At 37.7% G+C, this 15,907-nt stretch overlaps 1 long non-coding RNA gene across 1 annotated transcript; it reads right to left on the bottom strand.

Moving 5' to 3' along the window:
• Window positions 1-3,239: 3,239 nt before the first annotated feature.
• LOC127466715 (uncharacterized) lies at window positions 3,240-6,075 on the bottom strand. Its single transcript, XR_007902828.1, has 2 exons — window positions 5,444-6,075; window positions 3,240-3,885 (listed from the first exon to the last, which is right to left on the bottom strand). It is a non-coding gene; the product is annotated as an uncharacterized LOC127466715 (long non-coding RNA).
• Between the last annotated feature and the right edge of the window lie 9,832 nt (window positions 6,076-15,907).

Raw genomic sequence — 15,907 nt, 5'->3', positions numbered from 1 at the left:
TCACTTGAAGGAATGAATGTCTTTTCAGCATGGTATGCTGACAATAAATGTAAAGAAGTGAACATTGATTCTGGATCATATTTTACAACAAATTGATGCTCCTGAACACAAAGAGAGTAATTTCTTTTCAAATCGTATGATTTTTTTTAAAAATATTTTTAGATTTCTATTATAAATGGTACAGTATAAAACTGATAATTTTTTTCATATGTTTTATTTAAAATAATTTTTCTCTTTTGTTGATGATGTAAATTTTGTTATGTGGTGGATGGATTTGCCATCCCATTTTTGTTCTTAGGAAATGGAATATGTTTCAGTCAATAATGTACATATTATATCTACTTTAGCATTTGAAAGTAGTTAAAGTCTTCAAAGCTTCTCTTCTACATTTATTTGTTATGAGAAAGATGAAACTTATCTGTACATGCTTATGCTCAAATAAATCCTCACTTTATGGACAAACTAGCAATGCATACTAGACAAGATAGAAAAGTGCAAGACAAGACAGAAAGAAGACAATTTTATACCTTTGTCATTCAGCCTTGAAAACTGGAACATGCACTTTATTGGCAGCAATACTAAAGAGAGGGTAGTCACTGTACAATGCATTAAAATGCAGCAAAGTGCTTATGTTGCACTACCAGGCTGTAGTCCCAGAGCCCCAGAAGACTGTTAAGTAACTAAATCTCTCCTCAGAGTCATCCTAAGTTTCAGAAGCCTAACCAAAGGACCCCTGGAAAGATTTACCAGCTGGAGAGAGAGAAAACTCAGACAATATAATACTATTTAACAAGCTAAAACTTCTCTTTTGAGTAAGGTTATTTTTAAAGAAGGTTGGATGAGAAACTGAGGCACCTCTTTCTTTCTGTGGATAGAGACTTCAGAATTAACTCAGTGAAATATTTTTTAAAATACTAAGTCACGATGACAGAAGACTTCTCAAAGAGCTTTGTCCAAGATTTGGAGTATGGAGATCCAAAGAACAACACAATTCAAGGAAGAAGGGATGGTGGAGGGAAAAGAGGAAGAAGACAGGAGAAGAGACAATTATGCAGCTAAAGTTTCATACTCTGGGTGCAGGGAGTAGCAGGAGCTGAGGGTTGGTACTGATACTCTTACATGGGGCTGCACACTCATGGAAAAAGCCAATTATTGCAAGGTTCTCCCTTACGTCAATGGGCTCAGATCTGAATGGCAGTCAGCCTTTTGATGAAGAGACACTGCTCTATCAGGTGGAAGGTGCTGAAAAATGCTGGAGCTAAGAGGATTCCTTTGCAAGACTGTAATTTTTTCTGTCATGAAATTCTTTGATACTTTCACATGAACTAATGTGTTTTGAGATCTGGTTGGTCACTGGTTTCCACAAAGCGCTGAAAGCATGCTCTAATGATATGCTGTAGTAATCACTTTTAAAAATGAAATGTAATCTGTTAGTAAGTCACACTGCTTAACACAAATCAGACTATAAACATTTATGGAGCTATTTTTTCAATCACACTGAACAATAATATCAAACAAATTGAATTAGACTATATGTGTTTCCGTAAAATGGAAATTTGTGATTTTGTGGCACAACAATTGAAATTCACAATTAACTTTCCTCATTTTTCTATAACACTGTTTGAAAGCATGTCAAATAATTGAATATTTTCAGTCCAAAATCCTTAACTGTGTGAAAATTTTCCATAGTTGTTTCTCCTGCTTGCAATCACAATTGGAAACTGTAACAAAATATCTCAACTAGATCCAACAGAGCATAGCTTAAAACTAGGGCGAGGACCAAATTGACAATCTGCTTTTTCATGGAGGATATTGGTGAAATTTTCATATTGTAGTTCCTAGTTCATGGATAGGTATATGTCAGAAGTCAGTCCAGTTAATCAACTTGAAAAAACCTTTCTCAGAAATCTTTCAAATTAGTTATATGCATAATGAATAGGACATGACGTATTAAAAACATATAGAGGTAATACAAGAGGAAAAAAAAAAGAACAAAAAAGTCCCAAGAAAATGGACTCTTACTCATTATTTTGTTGTTGAATCTGATATCTTAAGTACATTAGTCAAAGAAAAAAAGAAATATGAAATTAGAAAGCAGAAGATAAAGCTGGAAAATAGGAAAATATAATAATTACAATGTAAGTGTTTATCTTCAAGCATCTGTGAAAATCTTTGTTGTATTTTCTTGCACATATATACATTTCAGTGACATTTGATGCGCCCAAAACATTAATTTCATGGGGATATCCATTCTGGGTACATTTAATATCCCGCCACACAATGAAAGATGTGTTAAAGCAATTTAAAGGCAGAAGTACTACATAGTCACTGTTGAACTGCCTTCTGGTGATAAAATTTATAAAACAGTTCTGGGTTCCTCTGTTTCTATTGTGCCAATATTAGTTCTTTCCACTTTGGGTACATGACTAGAAAGTGAAGAAAAACATGGTGTATTTTCCCACTAATGTGTGTTGACAGCTCCACTAAATTATGTGTGTACCTTGATGCACTGGAACACGGTGGGTTACCAACCCTTTTTCATTAAAATAAAAGGAGGAAAAATGAACGGAGAATTATATACTAGAAAAATGTATATTGTAACTGAACAGTATATTAATACCTGAAATACAAAATATGACTTACTTGTTAATTCCTCCAGACATCAGTTCTGTTCCACCAACTTCAATTGGCCACAGATCCTAAACAGCTTTGAAATTTTGGGCCCTTGTGTTTTTTACTTACCTGTCAGGGCTGCAAGTGGGATATCAAAACCAACGATATTCAGTACAATAATCCAAAATCTGTCTTCATCATACCTAACAGCAAGATGTAACTCTCTGATGATACTATTTGATGTAGAATTTAGTCAAATATATTAAAATAAAACTTCATTTTTCAGACCGCATTCTTCCACATTCATCAAGACAGCTAGGAAGACTTAAGAAACAGAAGCAAAGTGTTTCATACTGGAGCTACATGTACGACTGAAGAAGTACTTTGGCTCTTGCTTTCTGGTACATAATTTGGCTACTTTTGACCATTCCCAAGGAAATGTTTGGGAGTACCTGAGAAACTTGCGTATTCCATCTGCCCTAAAAAAATTGTAACCTTAATAAAGATAATAAAAAATAAAACAACAATATTTTGTGTTTGTAGTTCAATATGTGTAACAGTAGTCTTTAATAAAGACAGCATGTCGATTTTTTTTGGAGTCAAAATAAGACAACAAAGCCATTAAATCTTACACCTTTCTTTATTGTACCTGCATTTCTGCTGGCATAAGCAAAAAAAACCCCAACAAAACAGAGAGAGCAGCTTTTAAATAGTTTGCTTTTACAATTGTTTCCCATGTGTTATCTTACACAGTACAGTAGTTGCTTCCAAGGTCAAAAGCCCCTCCTGCATTTACTAAATGCTATTCACTGTGGATATTCCTGGTGTAAGTAAGTGGCACTCTTATTTATGCTTCCATAAGTGCACAGTTATGACCATTTGTTTTCTAATACATGTCCAAATAGCAGAGAGAAATTAAAAACATTACTCATGTAGCATACAAAGTGGTCATTTTGGTCACTAAGGGAAAGGCTTTTATTTAGCAAGTCAGAGCAAAACACAGGGATAGGCAGAAGGCAGAATAGATTTGTTGAAGTGTTGAGAAACCATGTTGACACAAAAAGGATTCCTGAATTATTGTCTCTACACTTTCACAGTTTGTAAGATCAATATATTTTGCAACATCTGTCTTCTTACTGCACTTAGAATATGAAACATATGAAACAAAGATCTGTCACAGAAATGCAGGCATCTTCTCTATATACAGATTTGAACAAGAAGTTACATTATATGGATATTCTTTTTGGTCGAAATAAAGTTTATGTTGCAAACCTATTTAAAAGAAAACAAAGTAGAAAAATTATTGCTATAATGGTACTAAATTTTAATGGAACTTATAAACAAAAAGTATGATCGATACCAGTTCAGACTGGTCCAAGTAGTCATTTTGCTGTGTGCATATACACTTAACAGACAAATGATTCAAGCAAATACTTTTGAAGGCTGCAAACTCAAAATTTCAATTGTTAGAAAGTGGCAGAATTATAGTTGCTGATGCTGTCTTACTCTAAACTATTGTACATATAATGTCTGATATATATCATAGAATGATAGAATGTTAAGAGGTTGGAAGGGACCATAAAGATCATCTAGTTCCAGCCCATCCTACCCCTGGCAGGGACACCTCCCACTAGGCTGGTAAAGGCCTTATTCAATCTGACCTCAAACACTGCCAGTGTTGGGGAATCCACAACCTCCCTGGGCAACCTGTTCCTGTGTCTCATCACCCTCACAGTAAAAAATTTCTTCCTAATATCTTAACCTAAATTTCCCCTCTTTCAATTTGTACCCATTACTCCTTGTCCTGTCACTACAGTTCCTGATGAAAAGTCCCTCTCTGGCTTCCCCGTAGGTCCCTTCAGATAATGGAAAGTTGCTATGAGGTCTCCACACAACCTTCTCTACTCTAGGCTGAACAGCCCCAACTTTCTCAGCCTGTCTTTTGTGGGGTAGGTACTCCAGTCCACTTATATCTTCCTGGCCTCCTCTGAACTTGCTTCAACAGGTCCGCGTCCTATTTTTGTTGGGAACACCAGAACTGTATGCAGTACTCCAGGTGGGGTCCCACAAGAACAGAATAGAGAGGCAGAATCATCCCTTTGACCTGTTGGCCACGCTCCTTTTGATGCAGCCCAGGACACAGTTGGCTTTATGGGCAGGAAGCTCACACTGATGGCTCATGTTTAGTTTTTCATCAAGCATCACCCCCAAGTCTTTCTCTGCAGGTCCTGCTCTCAGGCACCTCTCTGCCCAACCTATACCTGTGCTTGGGATTGCCATGACCCAGGTGTAGGACCTTGCACTTCGCTTTGTTGAACTTCATGAAGTTTGCATCGGCCCACCTCCAGGCCTGTCAACATCCTTCTAGATGGCCCATCCCTTCCTACAGTGTGTTGAACTAGCTGAGGGTGCCCTTGATCCCTCTGTCCATGTCACTGACAAAGATGCTGACCAGTATTGGCCCCAGTCCCTGAAGGACATCACTTGTCACTGGTCTCCACAGGGACAATGAGCCATTGACCACAACTCTGTGTGCCATCATCCTGACAGTTCTTTATACACTGAGTAGTCCATCCATCATATCCATGTCTCTACAATTTGGAGACAAGGATATCATGCAGGACAGTGTCAAACATTTTGCACAAGTCCAGGTAGACCATGTCAGCTACTCTGCCACTATCCACTAATGCTGTAGCCCTGTCGCAGAAGATCACCAAATTTTTCAGACATGATTTCCCCCTTTTAAAACTATGTTGGCTGTTACCAATCACTTCTTTTTTTTCCATGTGCCTTAGCATAATTTCTGGGAGAATCTGCTCCATGATCTTACCTGGCACTTGGCATCAGAGATGAGACTGACAGGTCTGTAGTTCTCCAGGTCTTCCACTTTCCCCTTTTTAAAAATGGGGGTTATATTTCCTTTTTCTTGTCATTAAGGATTTCACCTGACTGCCATGATTTTTCAAAAAAGATGGATAGTGGTTTAGCAACTTCATCTGCCTGCTCCTTCAGGACCTACTGATTAATCATAGAATAGAATCATAGAATCGTCCAAGTTGGAAGAGACCTTTAAGATCATCAAGTCCAACTGTCAACCCAACACTACCACAATAGGCCTTAAACACTAAACCATATCACCCAGCACCAGACCCAGATGTCTCTTAAACACCTTCAGGGATGACGACTGGGTAACCTATTCCAATACCTGACTACCCCAACAGTGAAAAAATTATTTTCTAATATCTAACCTGAAGCTCATCCTTTACAGGTTTTGACCAGCTCCAGATCCCAGCATTTTCTTTTCCCATTTGCTCCCTCCAATCTTAGGCAGAGAGTCCCATCTCCTCTCCTGGCTTTTTCTTCCTTCCATTATGCTCTTTTCTCATTTAGTTTTGGCTTTTCATTACCTATCACTTCCCGCCTGTCCTAGTTAGGGCAACTGGGATCAGTTCATCACTGTGTTGGTGTAATCCAAACTGTTTTCTACACCCTCTATGTCATTTCCCAGGAACTGTTAACAATAGACCTTTTGCAGCAGCTGCCCAGAGCACACCTGATCCCTCAGGCTATAAGCTGGGTGTTAAAAAGCCTGTGAGATAGGAGGATGGAGGATGTTCTTGTCCTCACACTCAGGTGTGATGACTCCCCTCCAGGGAGTCATTAGCACCTCCACACCCAGCCTGAGGGGTCGTGTTTGTTAATGGGCCATCAAGGATTTCAAAAATATCTCACAACTCACAATCACCCATTGTGGAACTCCCTGCCCTGGGGGAGGTACTGGGCATTCCCACTCAAACCTGAGTGTATATAATCTTGGAGTCTTGGGACTTCTGGACCCCACTTGTCGGATTCAGAGGAGAACCAGAACCTCGACCAGACTGCAAGTACCACTCTCGACCAGACTGCGACCAGCACTCTTGACCAGACTACGATCAGCACTCTCATCAACAAGTTTTCCTCCCCTTTTACTCTGGACTCAGGGGGACCATGTGGGGCTCAGCATCAGGGCCAACAAACACCATTCTGTTCGTGCCCCAGGGTGTTGGGTTACTGTATCAGGGCTTAATTAGATGTTGATACTTTTGGTCTGTGTTTGGCCCAGCCACCTGTGAGAGTTCATCTTTTTCCTGCCAAGTCATGAGAAAACAAGCACTGACAAACGGGAACTTCGTCCTTGAAGGAAGAGTTTGGTACAAACTCTAATTAATTGGCTGACTGCCTTCCAAGGGCATTTGAAGAAGAAAGTGGAGGATGATGAAGTACGCCCCCAGACTCACTTAGAAAAGACCCCTGAGGTTTAGTGCGCAAGCGCAGGGGGAATTCTAAGGTACCCATGCGCGTGCAGAAGAGATGCCACTTGCATAATGGGAGGTGAGACTGAAGGCCTCTAGCTGGGCAGTGCTGACCACACCTGCCCAGTTAGACGTTACCAATTAATTGTATAAAAAGCAGATAACTCATGCTTGGGGGATGCAAGCTTCACATCAAAGGACAACATTGCCTTTTGCGGGGACACCTGCCATCTTGGGAGCCTGCCGACTCTCCGAGGATGCAGCTTCTGCTATGGGTAATTCTAGGCATTCTGGGTCAGTAAGATAATTTCATAAGCAACGCCTGGGTGACTGGGGGAGTCGTACTCAGGGCTTATTTTTGTCCTCCTTCCTCTCTCTCAGGTTTTCATTTTGTTGGTAACCTCTTAGTAATAAATATTGGGTTTTGTTGAGTTTTCAACGGTGTATGGTTTCAGTTTCAGCATCCCTCTGAACTATCCCTGATATAGTTATACATCTGGGTTGTGTGGGTTAAAACCAATTGTTTGTCCATAGAATTGTATTTATTGTATTATTGTTATTAAATTGTAACTCTGATTTATAATCTCTTTTGAATTGGGTTCATTTCTCCTGCCGGTTTACGTTTAAACCAGCACACTGCTCAATAGCTTGCTCCTTCATTCAACCTGAATACTAGCTCCAGAACAGAGAGTCTCCTTTGGTTTTTGGATGCTGCTTCAGATGTGAGAGTTTATCTACAGAGGCAAATTCTGAGTGAAGCCATCATTGTTTCTGTGGCTCTGAATGGGCTTGTTCAGCTGGGACTTTAACAGAAGATTTTATTATTATTATTATTATTATTATTATTATTATTATTATTATTATTATTATTATTATTATGTATGGTAAAAGTAATATAATTTCTCTAGTTCTATTTCTAGAAGTCAATTAATTGTTTTGGTTGACATTCTTTTTTCTGAGGTTTTACCTTGAGATATTTTCAAAATAGATTTTAAACAAAACTTCAGTGATAACTCTTCCATAAAAGCATGGAGAATACCAGCAGTTAAACCTATTTTTCTACTCAGGTAAATTTTATTCTGCAAAAAGGCAATTTCCAAGTTTATCTGCTTTTGATTTTGACTTTCCCATGGCATTTCAGCTTACTGTAAACATGCAAGTCAGGAGGCAGCCTGGGTTTTGGTCTGTCAGGTATTCCCAGTACTAATACACACTTTTTTCTGATGGAACTGTGGGTGACTCCAAGACAAGAAAGATTCAGTCCATTGAGGACACTAAAAAAGAAAATAATGTCTCATATTTCTTTTAAACTCTGTTGAATGCAGTAGCTCTGGCTGAACTATAGATGTTGCGAGCTGTTTGTTGACACTCTACTGCAATCCTTTGTCTGGACATATGGAAAGAATATTCCCAAGTATAGTTTGGTTATATTGCTTCATCACATTGCTGTCCTACTTCAGTATGCTTCATATTTCTTTTCTTCACTTCATAGAAAAAAAAGAAAGGAATAATACTTTAGTGTTATTTATTTTGTCGCAAAGTGAGGAAAACCTGCTCTGAAAATGGTGATGTCTGTAAAAAGGACTTCACTGACAAACATGTGAAGACTATCTCTGAAGCAACAATTTTTATTGCTTGTTTATACACTAGGATTTTTTTCCTTTCCTTTTGTTTCTTCTTTATTAATGATTATTTACTGTTAGAAAGTGAGTAGCCTAACTAATAGTTAAAGTGTCCTGTGACACTTTATAGCAATTATCAGGTTATTGGGCTTCCATTAAGAAAAAAAATTACAATGGCCTTGGCAGATACAATTATTGATTTCTAGAGACTGCAGATGTTTAATTATTTTTAAAATGTAACTACTTGGCAATCAACACCATAAAACAACCCTTTTCTAAATTCTAGACAAAATTATATTTTCAAATAAAGAAAATACAAACATACAAGAAGTCATGAAGACCCCTTTCTACTCCTTGTGCGTCTCAGATTCCTTAATAAAAACGATGATGGAAGTGAGGGTAACAGATCTCTGTACTTCTTTCTTGACAAGTCCTCATCATGTAAGCCTTGACAAGATAAAAATAAGTCTATGTATATGTTGTACCTCAAATGGTTTTATTTTTGATACTAAATCCATGCGAGCCCAAGAATGTAAAAAAGTTCTACTGGAGATCTGCATTAGCCTCAAACTGAATTGAAAATCTTTGGTGATGTTTCTTTAGGGTCTTGTTAATACATGAAAATTTGACTAGCAAGAGTTTATTATTTTCAGTGCAAATTTAGCTAAATATCACATCTTTTCTCTTCGATAGCAAACATTATGGAGGGAAACACTGATATCCCTGGGGTGGAGGATGTATATACTTCACTGAATTTTTTGATGCAAAACATACTTTAAGCGGCCTCTAGGTTTACCACTGTCTTTAGTGTCAGCCTTCATACAATGAAATCGTAAATATTTTCCAGGAAGGAATTGTATAAAAAAAAAAATCTAGTCTCTGATCACAATCAGAATGTACTTTTCTATTTTCACTGTGACTGCTACAGTAGGTTTACTTTGGTTAAGTCCCTACGGCTGCATTACTTTGTGTCAAATATTTTGGAAGATGCCTAATTTTGCAGCTCAGCTTTGCATCATCTTTCTTCGCAGTATACTTGATGGCAAGTTTGGCATGATTCCTCAATAACGGTAGTAGCTTCAGGTGCTTTAAAAATTGAAATTGTGTTCAGCATGATGCCTTAAAGCAGGTGACAATAACAACAACTGAAAATAACTAGAACAATGCCTAGAATGTCAAGATAATGTTCATTTGTTGTTACTGGATGAACAGATTAAAAAGATCAGTATTAGACAGCTCTTGCTCTCAAGAGAGTTGTTAGAGTTGTTTGCAAAAAACTGTGAAAGTAAAAAGCTTCTGCAATGTCTTTCGTAAAGTTGATTTTACTACTACCTGAGGTTGACAACGTCAGGTTCACTTTTACTTGCCCAAGGGTTTTTACCCTAGTGTAAAAATCTAGAGACCTAGTTTTCACTACAAAGGCAAAAAGGACAATCGACATATTTTTTTTTTTAATCAGGGATGAGTATGGATAAATAAAACTTGGGAATTAAGGGGGGGGGGAATCTAAGCAGTGGGGAAGCTGCAAAAAATCAGCTTGCTTTATAAACGTCCTCCCCAATCCTCAACAGTATTCCTTGTCCTTTCTGAGTCCGAACAGAAATTTAAAAGAAAGCAACTTTAGGGAGCATTCATCCTATCTGACTTTAGACATGATTTGGATCCTTAGACTTATCGTACTATTAAATCCAATCTGGGTGCATCCACAGGAAGTTCTGTGTTCAGGGTATAGTGAGTGTGTTGCTTAGGATTTCTAAACACTCTCTGGAGACTCATGCTGTTGATGTTTAAGTGTTAGAGGACTGGAGAATCTCATCTTGGAAAACTTACCTTGGTGCTAAAATTATTAACATGAAAATCTTCCTTCATCTCTCTCATTGCACTGTGGTCTAGCCTGGTCCTTAGTTTAAGTTCAGAGCACATTGAGGGTTGCCTACACTGACTGCACTTCAGTCAACCTTACAAAGGTTTGCCCCCAAGCTGATCCTTAGCCAAGTCCTGTGCTGTGCAATTCAGATATGTTTCCAGTTTCTGACATATCCCTGGCATGTCATCATGTTTTAGCAACACTTCTCTGTCAAAACAATTCCCTAAGTCAGGTCAACTGTCTCAAGGCAATTTTCAAAAATTTTATGTACGTTGAAACAAGTGCTGTGAAATGCAGCCAAAAGGTCTCCATAGCTCATGGATGAGTATGTGTCTTGTAGGCAGATGAAACTTGACATTTCAGATAATATTTGTGACTGTATTATGATAAAGTGTTAAAATATTTTACATGGAGAATTAGAAGTGCACTCGATTTCAGTATTTTTTTTTCTCTTGGAACACCTGATATGCTCAAAAGTCCTATCCAGCAGCTGTGTTACGGTCCTAAATCCACTCTCTGGCACTAAAGGTGCTTCTAACGTAAATATGGTCTTGGGTATCCTTTGCAGGTCATTGTTTTATTATTTTGATTGTAGCCTTTGTATCTACTAAATCTTTTTGGGACTTCCAGTGGTAGTTTCACTGTAAGTAATTCTCAGTGAGGATCTCCAGAATTTTACATCAAAATGTCAGCTCCATCAGGCATTGTTCATTGCTAGAATGGAGCAGGTAGCCATAAATATTTTTGCATTTATTAGACTGACTAGATATTTGGTATATATATTTTTTAAAGTTCTCAATTACAATGATAAAATATCGGTGATAGTCATTGCTCCATATTTTAGAATAAATTAGATTAGTAAAAGAAAAAAATTGTTAGTCAGTTGTGGTTAATAATTTAGTTCTTTCTCCATTTAGAAGCTCATTCCCTGTGAAGCACAGAAAACAGCTTTTGTTGTTCATCTAAAGGGATGAGGGCCATAATTTATGGGTGTGTGAAAGGTTCTTACTTATTTCTAGTTATGTTCATATTTTATGGTTGTTATCAATACACTGTAAATAACAATTTGTACAATGGAAAATGAAACAGAAGTGATTTCTGAAGTGCCTGTAAGACAGCAAGATCCAGCTGTAAAAATTTGTGTCGGTTGCACAGATTTATCCTGTAGAGAACAACAGGAACTTGCACGTTACATATCACAAAAACAAATGAAAGAGGGATGAAAGAAAACTCTGCTCCACATGGACAAAGGCAGCAGACCTAACCAAAATATGACCTTTTTCTAATCCAGAAGTATAACTAAAATGGCTGAATCCCTTGCATTTTGATAAGCAAGTTCGGTGGGAAACAATTTTCTTAGAAAGTCTGAGGATGATTTCATGGACCTGAAAGCAAGTCCATTTTTTTCCAACTACATTGTGTGGTCTAACAAATAATGTTACCCCTCAGTTGGCCTCTTGACATACAGTCAAATGTAATTATGTGGGATATAAATTGTAAACATACAAAACATTACAGCAGATCCTCCTGTCATACAAATCAGGATGAGAGTTGTATCACAGCACCATTTTATCCTATCTGTGGTCATGGCCACAAAACTTTTTTAAAACAGGTAACTAATTTTCCTTCTGCCTCCTGCAAAAATCTGCAGCTTCTGCAGTTTTAAATCATTCATAATCCTTTTTTTTTTCCACTATAAAATCTGTGTTGCACACTTAAATACCCTGTGGTCGTCTTATAACATCTTATTTCATTTAACTTTGAGTTTCCTCATCCTTATTGATGTTCGTGTATTATTTATTCACTTGAGTTCAATATTCTCAGTAATCTGGATCTTCAAAAGAAATTTTCAGTCACAACAGAGTTCAATCAAATCACATTTCTGCAAATTGTCTGCCCAGGTTAAAATTAAAACATTGTACTTATCCATGGATGTGAAATGGAAACAGGATGATTATGAAACTCCTTTTGAAAGCTGAAAGCAGAAAGCTGATGATTTTTCAATTAATATTTTCCCTTAAAATTATGATAACTTAAAACTACCTGCTAACGATATATTTAAATTAATTTCCTACACTTCACTTCTCTGCATTTCATATGTGCTTGAGAACACATCCAAAAGAAAGTTCAAGTGAGACATTACCCTTTGTCTGGTAAAGCTGCCAGATGAAGCGTTCCCCTTTTGTCTGTGAATCCTCAAGGTTTTATTTGAAAAATTGTGATCTCCTACTTTACTGTCTATAGAGTTTCGATGCTGGAAATGTAAGAAAAAGCCTGAGAGTGAATAAATCACAGCCTTGTTTGTGAACTGACGTGAAAACTGACACTTGCTCCTAAGCGTGAAAGGCCAGTTTTGTTTTGGTCTAGTTTCATTTTCAAGGGTTAGCAGACTTGACTGGACAAGGTGCTAGATAATCTCATTTTATTGTGAATGCACACAAAAAACTTTTGACCTAAAAAATAAATTACTCTAGGAAAAATCAAATTAAATATATGAAAGTTTAACTTTTTTATCCTGGTACAATGCAACCACCTTCCCCACAGACTCTGGCTGGATCCTTTGGTTCACAGATAAACTCTTCCAGGAGTGAAATAACATGAGTGATATCTCCAGGAAGACATGAGTTCAATGGTAGTAGGTCTTTAGCCTAGCTGCACGATATAGGCAGATTATCACCAGGGGTGGCTTGAATAGCTGGGTCCTGGTGTTGTTATTTTTGCAAGGACTTGGACAATGGCATGGATCACTCCTTTGGTGAGTTAGAAGAATGCACAAAATTAGAATAAGCAGCTGACATGCTGCATAGCTTAAGAAAGGGAGAGAAGGAAACCTCACGAAGATCTATGAAGACAAAGCAATGGCAGCCGGTTGAGGGAAGTGATTGACCCACTTTGCTCTACACTGGTGTGGCCTCACCTTAAATATCACATGCAGTTTTGGTCACTACAATATCAGAAAGATATTAAGCTACTAGAGAGTGTCCAAAGGAGGGTAACAAAGATGGTGAAGGGCCTTAAGGGGAAGACGTATGAGGAGTGGCTGAGGTCACTTGGTCTGTTCAGTCTGGAGAAGAGGAGACTGAGGGGAGATTTCATTGCAGTCTACAACTTCCTTGTGAGGGGAAGAAGAGAGGTAGGCACTGACCTCTTCTCTGTGGTGACCAGTGACAGGACCTGACGGCATGGCCTGAAGTTGTGCCAGGGAGGTTCAGACTGGATATTGGAAAAAAGGTTCTTCACCCAAAGGGTGGTTGGGCACTGGAACAGGCTCCCCAGGGAAGTGTTCACAGCACCAATCCCACCAGAGTTCAAGAAGTGTTTGGATGATACTCTCAGGCTGTGGGGTCAAGTGCCTGGCAAGCTGCTCTTCAGAAAAGGTTGAATATGAGTCAGCCATGTGTCCTTGTGGTTATGTAGGTTGCCCACATTCTGAGTTGTATTAATAGAAGTGTAGTTATCAGGCTGAGAAAAACAATTATTTGCCTCTGCCAAGTACTTGTGAAAGACAGCAGGAGAGCTGTTGCCAGTTTGAGGCTCCCTTGTGCAAGAAAGGCTTAGATAAACTGGACAGAGTCAACCACAGTGACTGTAGGACTGGTGTGCACCATGAGAGAAGAGACTGAAAGAGTTGGGTTTGTGCAACTTAAAGAAGAACATGCTGACAGGAAATCCAGTTGCTGTCTTCAAGTACATAACAATTTTAGAGATGACAGACTCTTCCTGGTAAGGGACAGAGAAAGGATAAGAGGAAGTAGCAGCAAGGGAAATTCTGACTAAATTTCAGAAAAGAAATTTTCACACCGAACCAAGTCGCCTAGAGAGTCTGCAAAACCTTTATCCTTGAGTATATTCAGTACGTGACTGAACAGAGCCCTGAGCAACCTGATGTACCTTTGAAGTTTGTTTTGAGCAATAGATTCAGTGCCAGAGCTTCTTTCCAACCTAAAATATTCTAGGATTCCGTGAGTTTCTGGGTGTGAGTGACCAGGTAGTAAGTTTTTAATATGTACTTTCAATATTTTCTGGTCTGGGACAACTTGCCAAGTGGTCACAGCCCTGGATAGACAAGACTATGCTATTTTAAGTCGGAGAACCTCAAACACAGAGGCACTGTTTCTGTTTTAGATTATTCTATTATACAGAATATCTCAGCCCCCAATTCTCTGACTAATAAAAATGTGATGATTTTGACTTTTGCCAACATTATGCAGCTCTAAACAGATAATCAAATGTACACAGGCCAATCACCACTATCAGGTAGCTCTATTGAAGTTAACAGAAATTAAGCGGGGACAAAAGTCTAATTTCATAAGCTCATTAAGTTCCAGATTTCTTTACCCGAATATAATGATTGTAAAGGTAAAACTAATCAAATTCATGGTTGATTACTTTCCATAGAATACTTTTTACAGAAACAGTTTTACAGAACAGTTTTTGTAATCTCTAGACTTTCAGCAGTGTATACATTTAATTGTGGAGGTTTTAATGTTATTTACAGAGCTTTTTTTATTATTTGCTTTTATTTTTGTTTTCAGAATGCAGCAAACATACACAAAGCCTCAAAACTGGTGATAATTTAGCTATAGAAAAGAAGCCTATTTTCTAATTAGGTTTTTGTTTGATTCTTTGTTTGGTTTCGTTTTTGGTTTTCTTTTTTTTTTACATGAGTACTAAGAGATCCCTGTGAGTGAAATTTATTGTTCTCTGATGGGCACTCTCCCAACAATAAAGGGAATAGCTTCTATTCTGAAAACAATGTTTGCAATTTTCTGCTTCTCATTCAAATACAAAGAACACAGCCTTTTAATTCAAAAAACCAATTATCAGATATTTCTTCAATTTTGCAAATAGCACTTTTTTGCTGTTGTTATTAGATTAATTTAAAGGAGAGTAGCTGTTTGGTTTGAAGATTTTAAGTTGCAGGTTTTCTTTTTCAGGATAAAAGGAAAACTCAAAAAATTGTCATGACAAGATACTTTCCATAAGTCTTTTCACTGAAGACAGGCCATGTATTAGAATTGCATTAGTTCTCAGATATCTTTTGGGACAGATCCCTAGGGAACACAAAATGGTTTAAATGGATCTGTAAAAAATTTACAATAGTTGACAAACTGGTCTATGATGAAGCTGAGTATTTACAGAACACAGCTAAAACTAGAATGCACTTATCACAATTTTTCCAATGATCAATAACTTAAATAATGTTATTTCCACATTTCATCTTTTTCTAAAAAAAAAAAAAAGCCAGAACCTCTTCAGTCTTTGAATCTTTGACTTAACAGAGATAAAACTAGAAATTTATTTGGTAGAGAAGAATGCATTTGTTTTTTAAGAGAGTAGTAGGGCAAGGGAACTAGGTGATGAAGTAATTTGCTGGGCTAGAAGGTGTTTAGAACTGCTGAGGATCAGCTGTTGATCAGTGACAGTCAGCATATTTTAATATTTACCAGATGTATAAGGTTAACCTTTTTTGAAACCAAAGATTTTTGTAAAGTATTTCTAAGGTCATGACA

Source organism: Manacus candei, unplaced genomic scaffold (assembly GCF_025592945.1).
Source record: "Manacus candei isolate 608988 ecotype Guabito, Panama unplaced genomic scaffold, ASM2559294v1 h1tg000011l, whole genome shotgun sequence".
Classification (NCBI taxonomy): domain Eukaryota; kingdom Metazoa; phylum Chordata; class Aves; order Passeriformes; family Pipridae; genus Manacus; species Manacus candei.
The sequence above is the reverse complement of the archived record's forward strand: the minus strand, read 5'-3'. Positions and strand labels throughout refer to the sequence as shown.